Source organism: Tripterygium wilfordii, chromosome 16 (assembly GCF_013401445.1).
Source record: "Tripterygium wilfordii isolate XIE 37 chromosome 16, ASM1340144v1, whole genome shotgun sequence".
NCBI classification, from domain to species: Eukaryota; Viridiplantae; Streptophyta; class Magnoliopsida; order Celastrales; family Celastraceae; genus Tripterygium; species Tripterygium wilfordii.
In genome coordinates, this window is record NC_052247.1 from 5270033 (window position 1) to 5275879 (window position 5847).

The 5847-nt window shown below is 36.1% G+C and overlaps 1 long non-coding RNA gene across 1 annotated transcript; it reads right to left on the reverse strand.

Annotated features, from left to right (window-relative positions):
- Window positions 1-2395: 2395 nt before the first annotated feature.
- LOC119981498 lies at window positions 2396-4667 on the reverse strand. The gene is made up of 7 exons (XR_005464130.1): window positions 4532-4667; window positions 3924-4331; window positions 3663-3771; window positions 3319-3453; window positions 3042-3235; window positions 2841-2898; window positions 2396-2629 (listed from the first exon to the last, which is right to left on the reverse strand). It is a non-coding gene; the product is annotated as an uncharacterized LOC119981498 (long non-coding RNA).
- Between the last annotated feature and the right edge of the window lie 1180 nt (window positions 4668-5847).

The window sequence follows — 5847 nt, forward strand, 5'->3', positions numbered from 1 at the left end:
CTAACCAAGGAAAATGAAACTCTTTTTGGTTAAGCTTTAGCTAACCAATTTGTAAGAGACACAACCTGATGGACTTTGTGTTGACAAAGTCTTAGTTAATAAAGATGAAGTTTTGGAGAAGAAGAAGAAGAGATGAAGAAGGCGAACAGAGCAGAAAGCCTTGTATCCATTCATTCAAAGTGAGGTGTACAACGACTACATGCCTGTTTAAATCATGTACAGTGTCATTGACAAGACTATTAAAGAAAAAGAAAATAAACTAATAATTTAACAGGCTAGTAGGAAGACAACTAGTCCAAGTTGAAATTAGAACAAGCCCAACAAGCTAAAGAATATAATCTTGCTAAGGCCGCCCAATGCCGAAATAACAAGCCTATAAGATAAAGTCTCAATAACAAAGATATCTGAACAAAGAACAATTTGGAACCATGATAGACATCGCATATGACCTAGATGACCATCTAAAGTAGACGCTACGAAGACATCAATTCTTTCACACCCGTAGCAACATCATATTGTGTAATCGTTTTCATAGTATACTTATCATTTATGAGAGCAGGATGACTCAACATTGATCTCTATAAAGTTATACCAAAACGAGTCATCTACCAAGTACATCGAGTGATGATATAAAAAAAAATCCATTTTGAAGTGTTATATTTGAGAACGCACTAGAAGGTCATGACAATCACGTTTCTCTTATAACAACGTCATCCACCCAAAGAGGGTCAAAAAAACACTTCAAAGAAAGACCAAAGACATAAATCAATAAAATTTATTGAACATAAACTTATAAGGGAAAAAGATAAAAGTAGAAAAAGATATATTAAAAATCAGAGTGGAGGGGAAGAGATGGTATAGGTGAATTAATCCAATGCTCATATTTGTAAAAAACCTAGAATTTTTCTTTTAGCTTGGGAGAGTTTCTCACATAGTCGTCTTAAATTATATTGTTGTGGTTTTTGGATTTCAACCTCAAATTAAGGGTTATTTTTGTCCTTCTCAAAAATTTAACAGGGAGAAATGCTTTTCATCAATAATTGAGGGAAGTGTTTAAATGAGTTGAGTTTTCGATGAGCTACTCGCGAACATGCTCATTGAAGATCGGTTTATGATTGTTCAAGAAGATAAATTAACGAGTTTGAACATAATTCTTAAACTCGATAGATAAATAAGCCAAGCTTGAACAAGAGTATGTTCGGCTCGGTTATGTTCATGAACAAGTTGGTTCGTGGTTTACGAATAAGCTCGGCTAAGTGCTTGGAAAATATTCAACTAGTGTTTGTCACCTTTACTCATCCCTACTTGCATTGAACGTAGAGTTAATGAAAGTGATGAGATGTGAGTTATAAAAATATTTCAGTTTCTCTAACAATAACACCACTTAACAAATACTCTAAATCATTTTAATATTCATTTACACAATCAATTTTTATTATTTAAACTCAATTTTTTTTACATTTGAATCAATTGACATTAATATTTTCCTAAAAGTAAAAATATATTCATAATTAATTATAACACTTAATTTATTCGATATATAGTATTTTATTTTTGTGTCATTATTTAATTATTGCACTCTAGAAATTTAATCATAAATAAATGATAATTATGGTAACTTCATTTTGACTAACTAATTAAAAAGAATAAGGACAAATCAAACACAAGTATGTAATCAAAGATGGAAAACACTAGGGTACTTAACGTCACCTCACCTATCCAATTCAATTCCCTTGATCCCTTAATCCCTAATTCATCTCTCAATAATGACAATCGATTTTCCAACCTATTCAATGTTCTATTCCTAGATACATCAAACGTATTTTCAATATAAATCCCTGTTATTCCTAACAATCGGATTAATATATCAAAAACTCATTAAGAACTATGGAAATCATTTAACGATTGCATAAGTCACAAACCTATATTCTTATGGTTCATGCACCCTATGTCATCTATGACTTGAGGCAATCCCTAGATATCTCCTTCCGGTCTCAATCTAGGCAACAAATCAATTGAATGATGGCCAAACATTCAAAAGCATTAATCACACCCATAGACAATCAAGAGAGAGAGAGAAATCAAGAAATAAGGAAATCAAGTTTATTGAATCTTCAAGGTTTGGTTACATTAAGACCCTAGTAAGAAATCTAGCCACTCATGGAAGCAAAATACATCATTAAACAAAGGAAATCAACCATAGAAACTAGGATAGAAAAGGAGAGAGAAAACCCCCTTGTAGACCCTCTTCTTCTCCAAGCTCCAATGGTGGCCTCCAAGCTCTCTAATGGTGGTAGAATGAAATCCAGCCTAAGAACTCCCCCAAAACCCTATTTTATGCCATTTTATACTTCCCCAAACTCTTATGTCGTTTTTAAAACAAATTGGGGTCGTTTTGGCTTAAAAACAAGTGAATTCAGAATTTTTTCGCGAAACTGCGCGTGCTGTGAATAGTATCTCCGATCGATCGGACACTGTGCCGATCGATCGGAAATAGCCTCTGTCTCCATGAATTCAAGGCTGTTTCGGCAGGTCCGATTGATCGGGAATGGATCCGATCGATCGGAAATCGGTTTTGGAGTAAAAATCTTCATTTTGCACTCTTTTCCTTCCTTTCTTGCCTTGACACCTACAATATGCAAATATAACTTTCTTAGGCAATATCAACTCTTAATCAACTCAAAATGGGATGAACTCATGTGTAAAGGATGTGCAAATGTATGTATATATTTGGCACATCACATTTATAGAGAAATAATGCACAAAAGAAGACACATGTTGACAATTTATGTCCTAAGAACTGAAATATCCTTCAAAACTCTTGGCCCTTTCGTCCACACCTTTATGGGGATTCCATTTCCAACCCATGAGACTTTTTCCCATAATAGGAAGGTTTATCTGGAAAAAAAATACAACTGTTGAAATACTTGATAGAATGTAAAGAAATACAGAAATTTAGCTAGCACATAATTAGTAGAACCACTCATAATAAATAATAAATCACGTAATCACAATCTGTGATAAAGGGTTGTTTGGTGAACCTCACACTGCATAAATAATGTCCAAAGAACGGCGAAAGAAAGCCTCAAATGACCCCGCTCATGTATGGAGTACCCTGTTGGCCAGCACTTAACACCTTAGTGGGCCGACCCGGTACGAGCGGGGATTAGTCTGGGTGTGGTACGGTCTTAAAGGTGCCTCCCACAGTTGGGGCCCTCCCAGGACACCTCGTGCTCTAAGCAAAAAAAAAAAAGCCTCAAATGACCAAACCCAAACAAATCTCGTAACAGGAGACGAAGAAGCAAATAATGGCCATACCTGAAATTTATCAAAAGCAAGGGCACAACACCCTCACAGATACATGAAAACCAGCAAAACTACACCCACATTCTTGCAACACCCATAGCAAATGTTCAGCCCCCTGTTTTTAATTTGATGACGTGCCTTTTATTTCTAGAAAAGTAACTCAAGTGTGCAAGTTAGTAAGTATTGTCCCAGGTGCAGGTAATAAGTCAGTCAAGTGTGCAATTTAAATAGGACATAATGAGTAAACTTATGCATAATGGAACCTACTGGCATTATGGACAATTCGGGCATGTAATTGAGACTATCAATGAGAGGAAAACATTATAAGTAAGACAATGACAACATATTCTACAAACCTGGTACACCAAGTTTTCATGAGTTTTCTGACCCAACTTGAACATCAATTGAGCTGTGGCTCTGCGATCCACTCACAACCGTGGACGGGAAAAAAAAATTTCATACAACCTACACAAAGCACAATAAAAAATTCAACCTAAGTATTTCACTATCCACATCAAGCAAAAGTAAAATACAAAGCAAATGGAAAGATTTTGGCAAAAAAAGTGGAAACTGGAAACAAATGTATCTAATATATAGATATCCAAATCTGCACAAACCTGGAATCCTACCACTCTAGCATAGAGTCACAAAAGGCAAGATATCGTTTCTTCATTGTGTCTCCTCAGAGTCTCAGATTCAAAGCCAATCAGAGTCTCTTGGTAGGAGAAGAATGTTAGACCTGCAAATAGAAGAGAAGCTTAAGAGTAGTAAAAAAACACCAATTTGTCCTCCAAGAATCAAACAAAGCTATTGAAATGTAATTTGTCCACCAAAAACCAAACCAAACTCTTGAAGCCAAATTTATCTGCCAAAAACGAAACCAAACTATTGAAGCCAACTTTATCTGCCAAAAACCAAACGATGCTCAGAAAATCAACAAAAACAAAACCAAAACCGAATACAGAATTACCTCGGATGAAGCCGAATTCATAGTTACGTCTCTGGATTCTTGTTCGAAGATCGGCCTAGAGGCGAAGTCCAGAGAAGAAAGACAGAAGGGAAGGAAACCATGCCAAACACCGTCAAAATTCAAAGAATCCAACCATAAGATTTGAACCACGCCAAACAGTTATTGACAAAGGAGAAACGAAATGTAGAGTGAAATCAGGTAATCAGAACAATTAAGGTCAATCATAACAGAGAAACAAAATAGAGGCACACATACCTCGATCGCACTCAACCTATGAACCGTCTAAACCCGCAATGAATCTCAAATCATCACTTGAAGGCTCTCGAAAATCGGTCGAGAAAAGATGATCAGAGAAGAGAGATAAACGGGGAGGGAGAGAGCTTGATCAAACGTGTAAACCACGCCAATCACCCATAGAAATACATCAAAAAGTAGGTACATGCACCTACTGTACAAAGATGGATCATCTCTCTAAGCCTCATTTGTCTTGTTTCTTTATGGTTTTGTTGTCGTTTTGACATGGAGAACCTGTCGACAATAGCACAAAATGACGTCATTTTGCCCCAGCGATTAGGGAACCAAAGAAACCCATTCACACGAGTAGAATAAAAGGTCTGGACTCGTTGCAAAATTCAGTAAAATCTTTTAGTTTTAGAGTATATCCTCGCTGTTCATCGTTTTCATTTCACCGTAGAAAGAAAACACAAACATCAGAAACAAAATAGGTAAAAACAAAAACATGTGAAAAACAGAGTAATATCTGACAGGAAAACACACATGCAAAAGAGAAAACACATCCCAATAAAACATAGCCACAAGTAAGCAAATGAAAATGTAAAAATATTCAAGGAAATGATTATTTGATTATGCGAGAGAACTTGACACTTAGGAATTAAATGTAACCCAATGAGCGTAATTCAAATACACAACCATACCTTTTGTAATATATGAAAAAGTGCATATCTTGGAAGAAAAGAAACAAAAAAATTCAAAGAAAAGGAAGGGAGAGAGAGAGTAGTTTCCAACTAAAAGAGTTAGGGGAGTATATCTTAGAGGGGCAAAAGAGAGAAAAGAGACGGGTGTGAGGTAGAGAGAAGAGAGAAATGTGAGTTTTAGAGAGAGAGAGGACATAACATATTCTTTTGGTGGGTTAGTTCTTCATGCTGATGTTCAGATCGACTTCTCCTTTCATTATAGTGTTGCTATTAATTTAAAAGTTTCCTTTTCTTTTGCTGTGTGGGTTGGGTTGTTGAGACAAAGGAATCCCATAATAAAAGTTCATATTGCTAAGATATAGGTGTTAAATAATGCAAATTTCGATGGGCTGCTGATGAGTCTTCACCGTTGACATGAGTTTGATTGATCACGTGGTTTGTTTTGAAAAAGCACTTGTAGTTACCAAAATTCGTGTGGCCCCACTGGGCCATATAACGATAAACTTAAGTTCGGAATGCCCAAATTCACGGTCCCAACTAGCACCCTTTGGCCCACATTGAGGCCCATATGATGCCTTCGAGGCACTGCTTATTGACTGTACTGTCACGTAACAGCAAACATGTTGTCTGACAATC